Below are 9,578 nucleotides of genomic sequence, written 5' to 3'. Positions count from 1 at the left end.
AGCTTTAGACTTTTGAAGCAAATTAATGCCTTATTCATTTCACCGATTTGAGTTTTTAATTTCAATTTTGTTACAGTTAAAAGCTCTCACAAAAAGTGACATCTAACTTTTTCTACTAGAGTAAAAAACTCTCACATAAAATTACATATCAGTTCAAATTAAAAACTCAAATCAATGAATTAAATAATGCCTAAATTATTATGTCCTTTTGATGCTCAATGATGCGGCAACAATAATCATTTCTTTGTAAGAGCAAGACTATATAATATCAAATATTGCTTATTACTTTGTAAGTTAGATTAGTCTCATATTATATGACGACTGATAATGCATATATGAGTTATTACAATTGTTTTATGCAAAGTGAGATAATGCATATATGACTGATAATGCATATATGAGATATTATATACAAATTATGCAAAGTGACATTTTTTTGGAAGTTGAACTACCACGTGACCAGTAGGAGGTGTAACTGGATGCCCATAATTAGAGCTGTAAATTCAGCCCGACCCGCTTCTTTTATGGTTTGGGCCGTACAAGTCTTTGTGAGCATATGACCGGCCTAGTCCACCCCTGAAGCCTACATAGGCCAAGCTCGGCCATTTTTTAACAATAAAATAGTTTTGAGAAAAGAGAAAATTATTAAATTTATTCTCATGACTCACGTGAGTCTAGATTTTTAATTTTTATATTTAATTAATAAATTTTTAATTAATATAGTCATTAACTAAAAATGATATTAATTAAATATAAATAATAAAAATTTAAACTCATACACTTTAAAAAACATTTGTCTCATTTTCACTTTTAAAATCCTAATGTCGGAAGCTAATAGATGTGTTTGGGTCTACATCTTTGATCCATCATGACCCGCCGGAGATCTTTATAAGTGGGTCGGACCAATCCGTCTGGCCCAGCTCAAATTAACAACGATGCTCCTAATCAACTTTGATTGGTTTTGATTAATCTACATTATTTGGCTTTGTTCAGCAGCTGAGCGACGGCACTTTGATTGGTTTTGATTAATCTACATTATTTGGCTTTGTTCAGCAGCTGAGCGACGGCGAAAATGGGTTTAGGAGAAGAGTGGCAAAAGAGTCAGAAAAGGTGTTGACCCAGTGTCTCGTACTTGAAGGTTTTTGGGCCGTTCACTTCGTAAATCACACTTAAATAAGTCTAATTTGAATGTGAAATTAGGTCAAGTTATGCGTTCATTAAACGCAACTCGAATTTCAAACTTGAGTCAGTGAGTTTCACTCACTCCTTGTTTTCTCATTACTCAAGTTTAGTTTTACAGTGCGGATTGCCTCTGTAGAAAAAGACACTTCTTTGTAATTGGAGTTTAGTTTTAGTACAAGTGAACACAAAACTCAAATTTTAAATGTCAAATCAATCTCCTCCTAAACACTTAACTCAAAGTTCAAATTAAACTCAAACTTTTTTGCAACTCAAATCAATAAATTTGAGTTAGTGAAGTGAACACGCCCTTCATTTTTTATTTTTTTGTGAGAATAAAGGGGAGAAAGAAGTTTAGGGCTAGAAAGGAATACGTGTAGAAATTTATTTAAGTAATGATACTTAAGAATTTTTAAAAATTAAATAATATAACAATAAAAATAAAACCTCTGATATCATCGACTAATAATTGTTTTCGATACTCTAATCATTATTCATAATACCCTCTACAAATTATAGTCCATATACTAGTTATGATATATACAACTTTTTTTTTGATAAATTTGTTTAAATATTAACCATACACATAGAAATAAAGATGAATTATATATATCCATTTAATTTTTCAACCTTGTTGTTTTCAATTTTTTTTTTCATTTTTATCTTTAACTCAAAGAATAAACAATAAGTACTTAAAGAAATGTAAATACATAAAAAAACATGAAATTTACAAAAAAAAAAAAATTTTTTTTGAGGAAGAGGAAAAACATGAAAATTAATACGTGGAAACATAACAATTTAAAATAATAATAAAATTTTAGTGGGACAATTAGGGGTTAACATTAGAAAATTCTGAAAAAAATGGTGACTACATTTAAATTTTAGAAAAGAAAAATAGTGGGCACACTTAAGAGATTGTGAAAATTCTAAAATGTGTAGCTAATTTTTTAAAATTTATCTATGCGAGTTGGGGTACATGCTCCCGTTAAAGGTCATGTATGTCTGTCGCTGCATTCGGACTATATTTGAATTTTGTTTCGGACTGTTTTTTTTTTTTTTTTGTATGTATAAATTAACTAAAGGGGAAATATTAAGTTAATTTGGTTTTGAACTGCTAGCTAGATTAGTGACATTGTAAAGTTATTGACCAAATTATGAGAGAATTAGGAAATATGCTTCCTTTTAATTTTACCTGTTCATTTAGAAATCCGCCCGTACGTAGTTAGATATGTAAAGGAAGAAGAGAGTGAAAAAAAAAAAACTTGTGTTCGTTTTCTTTAAGAAAATATGGGTAATCTTAACAAATATTTTTAAAAGTGTATGAGTCAAGATTTTTATTTTTTATTCTTAATTTATAACATTTTTAGTTAAATAATTACACTAATAAAAAAATATTTATTAAGAATAAAAAATAAATATTTAAATTCATACACTTTTAAAAATAAATTTTTTATTTTTTTTTAATTTTGCGTACAAAATACAAGGTTTTTTTTAGCGGTAATACCATTATGGATTTAGCAGAAGCTACTCATAGTTAGGCCCAATAACTTTATTAGTTGTTTGCCTATCTCTCTTTGTTTGCTTTTGTGTTAGAGAGAATTATTAATTTACTTTTAAGAGTGCATGCGGTTTGAGTTTTATTTTTTATTTTTAATTAATATTTTTTGATTAATAAAATTATTTGATTAAAAGAATATCAATCAATAATAAGAGGTAAAAATTTAGATTCACACACTTTAAAAGAGTATTTATCTCCGATTCACTTTACAATTAAGAGAATGGACCGTTGTAAGTCATGTCCGTGGAGATGTGGTCGTCTGAGATAAAATTCAAGCGCATCCTTAAGGAGACGTTTGTTTCTTATATTCGTCAATGATTCTGAATTACGATTCATGGTTTTCTCTAACAAAAAATACACGTAAAACAGAGCCTGTTCACTTCGCTTATTCGAGTTAAGATGTGATTTTATATGAGAGTTTTTTACTGTAGCAAAAAAGTTAGATGTGACTATTTTTGAGAACTTTTTACTGTAGTAAAACTCGAATTCTAAACTCGAATCGTGAACGGGGACGTCCTCTAAATTTATTGCTACCTCTGATTTGTACTTAATTTCTGTTTTGTTGATTCAATGAAATTACAGTTGTCCTTCGAGTCGGGTCCTGGACCTGGAGTGAAAACGTTAGTGAAGACATTCAGGAGATTATTTTGTCAAGCACAAAGTGGCATTGTTTGCTACACTTCTCATAATGAGAATACGATGGCTCATTTTCTTCCTACTTTAACCTTTAATACTTATCATGATTTGTGTTGTTTGGATTTTCTAGTTTCCAATAAGTTATTTTTCTTATACATATGAAAAAAAAAAAAAATTGCAGTTTCGTTAAAAAGAAAATTATGGACATGATTCAATTTTTGATCTTCTCATTTTTCTATAGCTCCCGAATGAATAATTAAGCTACCAAAAACACCTCCAATAACAAGTCGTAGAAAAGTGAGATCACCCATATTTGAAGGACTCTTTGTAGCAAAATTTCAACATTCCATTGAATTCATTCTTTTATATCATGAGGAAAAGAGACTAAACAAGATTCCTTGTTTTATTCAGGGGAAAAAAAAACCCCCCCTTTTTTCTTTACCTCTTTGATTTCACGATTTAATGCTATTGATTTTCGTTTGAAAATACACTATATCCCAAAATAAACAAATAAAAGAGACGATAAGGTTGACAAAATTGAAAAGATTTACATCTGCCGTATATGTGACTTTGTTGATATATATGACTTATGGAACTTAGTGGAAAATTAGTTGAAAACTCTAAGAGCCCTTAATAATATCTTTCTCGACTTAAAGAAGATGAAAAAAAAAGGGATGAACTTAATGGTAGAAATTAGAAAAGAAAGCCAATATGAATAAGAAAACATAAAAATAAATAACTAAAGAAATTAATAAATTGTGTAAAAATATAAGCAACAAATCTTAACTCCAAATGTACCAGTAGGATAAAAGAATGGTGGAGATAACTAAAGTTTTCATCAACAGGGTTTATGACTAAGGGAGATTTTCTGGGTGAGGCTTGGATTTGTGTATTTTTTAATTTTTACGTGATTTTATGTAAATCTAACGGACAAAAAACTTAGTCCATTGATATGTTAGCGTATCAGAAAAAGTCCCTAAACTAAACTGCTCTAGTCTTTGAAAATTACATGAAAGGTTTTCACTTTCAGCTTTCTTCGAGTTCAATAAAAAGAATTAAGAAGTTTTTTTAGTAGGACCAGAAGAAATGAATTATCGATAGTTTTATACTTTTTAGTCATCATATATGTATCAAAAATTGTCTGTTATGTATACTTTTTTAATCTGATGTGATTTTGTTCAAATTTAACGGTAAATAACTGATACTATCAGTAAAGAGACATAGCAGAAAAAATTCCAAAAAATTATTTAACTTTGGTCTGGATGAACCTGTACCAGATAGCACCCAGAAAAAAAAAAAATTTATAGTGTTGACGTGAATAAACACTAAAGAGAAAGACAATTTTAGAATAGGCTTTTCCCCTACCTACTTAAGGCCCTATAAAATCATAGATGTAAGGTATCAATTAATTCTCAATATTATGGAAATATTCCTATGATGAAATTTATAGATGTAAGACATTGATTGATAACGTTTTTCTTTCTTTTTTAACCCCTCCTCTATGAACCTAAAATGTCCACGTTTCTTTAGAAAACATGCTTAGTAAATTTTGAATATTTGGGTTGCTACATACAAAGTTTACCAAGCAAGTCTAAACCCTTTCTAGCTTGATTTGTTATATTTATTTTGTGTATGTGTGTTTGAGTGACAGAGACCTATTTGGTTTTGGAAAAAAAAGGACGAGTTTAGGGTTTTTTCGTGTCTACTTATAAATATAAAATAACATAAGAAATTTATTACCAGACAGTTTTCTCAACTTGATCAAAGGGAAGAAAAGGTAAATTTATAGTTATATTATATAGTGTTTGTCTTCAATTCTCTGTGAAGTTTGATCCTACATTGTAATATATAGCAAAAAACGAGGTTAACATGGCATGTATTATATGTAAAAATGATTTTAGAAATATATAAAATTGGTTTGCAACAGATATGGTTTTTGTTATTCTATATATACAAAATCTTTATAATTACACAAAATAAACATAAAAGTTAGGCCTTGTCTTTCTACATGATGTTACATGTAGAACTAGTCCTTGATGAAATACTTGCAATTATGTTGAATCAATGGGTTAACATTGTGGTAATTATGAAATTTTTGCAATTTATAAGGTTTTTTTTTTTTTTTTTTTTTTTTTTTTTTTTTTTTTTTTTATTTTTTTTTTTTTTTTTTTTTTTTTTTTTTTTTTTTTTTACTAATAAAAAAGGGGAATAGTTGATATCCTCGCGCTCCCACTCAAAGTCTATAAAAGAAATCGACTAGTCCCATTAGTACAATAGTCAAGAGTCTAAAGGCCCGTTCGGTTCGCTAATTCGAGTTGGGATGTGATGCTGTGTGAGAGTTTTTTACTGTAGTAAAAAAAATTAGATGTGACTGTTTCTGAGAGCTTTTTACTGTAGCAAAACTCAAATTCTAAACTCGAATGAGCGAAATGAACGGGGTCTAAATTTATTCTCCATCCGTTCACAATTTAGATTTTATCTATTTACTACTGGCCCTTATACTCACCATAGGTGAGTATTGTCACTTTTAAAGTCGGAATTCTTTTTGTGAGAATGTGGGATTCGACCCTGATCATCACCGTTAATGAAAGTTTGCATTTGGTTTTAAGGAGAACAATCTTGTACAATATGAACAAAAACAATACTTTCCAGCAAATATCCAAGTTTATCATGCCCGAATGCAAGAAAAAGTAAAGATTGAGGTTACGCCTTTGGGATTTCTCTCATATATATATGTAGTACTATCATTTTTTATGGAAGGTAATTGTGTTTACTTTTCCTAACTAATTTTATATAAAGAGTAATTAGCACATATAGCCCCTAAACAGTTTAATAGGTGATAATTTAATCTTTATTTTTGTTTAATCTTGGCGAAATACCACTCAAACTTTTTAATCAGGTGTAAAAAAAAAAAAAAACCTTCTGTCCACATCCATTAAATTACTCATTAGAACTTGACGGAGAGGTTTTTTTTTTTTTGTTTTTTGGCAACTGATTACAGAATTTAAAGGGTATTTCACTGAGATTAAAAGAATACGGAGCAATCACCTGCTAAATAATTTAGAGACTATTTGTTCTTACATAAGTTTAATATCAAAGTTGAATTATATGTGATTGCAAAAACATAGGAGTGAGTTTAATTTGTTTGACTAAAAGACTCAGGGAATAATCTCAGCTTTTTTAAAAAAGACAATGGAGATTTTTACGTTTCAATTAGACATAGAATTTTTTTTTTTTACATTATCTAACTTAGTTTTTTTTAAAAAACACAAGATAAATAACAATATTATTCAACACCGCTAATACTAACCATAACTCATTATTCGAAAATGAATTTCAGGTCTATAGATAGATCCATTTTCTATTAATAATAGTGTTTAACACCGGTTGTGTTCTAAAATATTTTTTAAAAAAAATAAATTTTGGCATATCGAAATGCAGAGACGATTTTTGTCATCACCCTTAACAACAACAACAATAACAGTAAATCCTTTCAATATGGTAAATTGGTAAAGCTAATAATGGACCGTCTGATTTAGTGCTTACTTAGGAGTCAAAAATTTTGAAATTTGGGGGCCTCAGATCAAGTCTGTATTGCTTGGTCAGTTGGTCCTCGTACGTAGAAAAACTATTATCGGTGATATACATCACCCAAAAATAAAATAAAAATAAAAATAAAAATGACAGGAAAAGAAAAACTTGGAAAATTATCTTCTATACAATTTTTATGGCCAACCTTTGTCCTTAAGGTCCCCTTTTGGAATCATCATTTAATGGGGCATTGACCAAACTTTAGGTGCGCATGATCTCATGGGGTCTAGTATGATATCCATGTTAAACGAATCAAATATTTGATGGACCATATTTTTGATTGATCAAATCTTTCTAGGGCTATCTATCTAATTGTGAACCAAAATTGGGAAATTCATAATTTTTGTACAAGCAAAACACTTGTTTTGTACTAGAAATTTGACTCAATATCCTTTTGCAATAATTGGAAAAAAAAAGATTTTAATCATACTTTATCTTATTTGCAAAACTAGATAAATCAGTTTGAGTTCAAACTTTAATATGGAAACCTCTAGTTTTACATCATATAACTAGTTGAGGCAAATAAAAGTAGTAATATCGTTCCAATGGAAAATGAATACATTAATGGCAAATACACAAATTTATTGTTAAAAATGTTCACAACTGGTTTACTCTGCATGTATCTGTGATGCCTTTGAGACTATATTAGAGAGAATTTTTTTACTGCAGATTGCAACTGTTGTTTTAATCCTTAAATTAACTTTTTAACAGTTTGATTTATGATCGCAAATAATTATATGTCGTGCACTGTAAAATTTTAACGTAAACATTCAAATCCCAAATAGTTAAAAAATTGATCCAACTAAACCAATAATTAACTCCTATCGATAATGAAAAAGGACAGTTTCTATCATACAAAATTATGAAATCCAAAATCTAGATTGTTAGCAAAAATTTTGCTAGCAATATTGTTCTTCTAAACACACACATTAAAAACAAAAAAAAAAGGGGTAAAGAAAGAAAGAAAAAAAGAAAACATATACAAAAGACAAAGCGACACAAAAGAACCTCCACCTCCTTTATGACTCAAAGGTGAGTAGGAGGAATTCAAGGTGAAAATTGACCCATTCTTCAAGTATAAGACATAACTTTTCTCCTCATCTATATGCAATAATTTCTGCATAATCCATGCTCAGGAGGAGGCCTTGTTTGTGCATCAAATCCATGATTTATTTTCCACGCTATATTGTAGGAGATGTGGTTTCTTTTTGGAGTTTACTTTTTTATACGCTGTATTTTAGCTTTATTCAAAAAGTATAATTTTGATTTTTAATTATTATAAATGTATACCATCACATTACATTCAATAGATAAAATTGTATCTTTGGTCGGTCAACACTAGATTTTGAATTTTAATATTACCAAATTAACCTTAATGGTAGTGACCTTTGCTTTTTTATTGTTTAAAAAGTTTACTATTAGATCATTCTACTAACATCAATTTGGTAATTTTAAAGGTCAAAATCAAGCGTCGACTGTAAAAAGGCACAATTCGTCTACTAAAGGTAATCTTAAGGGATATATTGGAACACTTAAAAATTGAGAGTTTATTTTTTGAATAAACAAAAAAGAGAACGTATAAAAAGATAAATAACCTTTCTTTTTTTGCTTCTTATTATGGAAAGTAAATTGCAATAAGGTGTCAATTTTTTATTTGATGAGACAGAAAATGGGACATCGGATATGGTTATCTTAATGTATGGTTGTGGATGAGGAGAGTCGGTGGAGGTTGTATTTGCAATGACAATTATGAGTGAGAGTCCCTTAATCTAAGCAAGAAATGAGCATCACTTTTTTAACTTGTATACGTAACTTTCACCCCTTCTCTCTAGGGTGTTGTAGAGCAAGTTTGAATGTCAAAATCGTCCCAAGAAAGAGACACGAGAAAAACGGAAGAAAAGAAGGAAAAAAAAAAAAAAAAAGAGAGGAGAGAATATCGAATTTGTCCTTGAAAATACCATATTTACTTTTGCATTCTTTGAAATTTCATTAATCCTCAAGACTTTTTAAGCCAACTTTAATGTGTACTCCGGCCTCGTTCATTTCACCGATTTAAGTTTTTAGTTTTAGGTTTTTACAGTAAAAAGCTCTTAAAAAATGTCACATTTAACTTTTTCTGTTACAGTGAAAAGCTTTCAGAAAATGTCACATTTCAGCTCGAATTGAAAACTCGAATCCGCGAAGTGAACGAGGCCTAATCAACATGACATTTACATTTTTAGGTTTATGAAAATTTATAATGTTTTATGTGAAAACATTTAATGTTTTTTTTTAAATTTTATAATAGTTTATTCTTATTGAATGAGAAATTTCTAGTTTTAGGTAGACAATTATTGCGTGTATTCCGTATCTACCTTCATGATGCTTTGTTGACATGGTTGAGGTTCCAATTTGTATCTTCAAATAACTAGCAAAAACTTTATTATTTTTGTTCTCTCTTTCTTTTCGTTTTTCTTTTCCTTCCTTCTTTCAAATTCTATGATAGGACACATTATTCTTCTCTATCAATATAATAAGTAATTTTAAACATTTGACTAAGTGTAAACAGTTAAATTTAGATCGTTAAATTTTCTATATTGTAAAATACATAATTTTAACATGAACAGTTATAATT

The sequence above is a fragment of the Morus notabilis genome, unplaced genomic scaffold, assembly GCF_000414095.1.
Source record: "Morus notabilis unplaced genomic scaffold, ASM41409v2 Scaffold229, whole genome shotgun sequence".
Classification (NCBI taxonomy): Eukaryota; Viridiplantae; Streptophyta; class Magnoliopsida; order Rosales; family Moraceae; genus Morus; species Morus notabilis.
The sequence above is the reverse complement of the archived record's forward strand: the minus strand, read 5'-3'. Positions refer to the sequence as shown.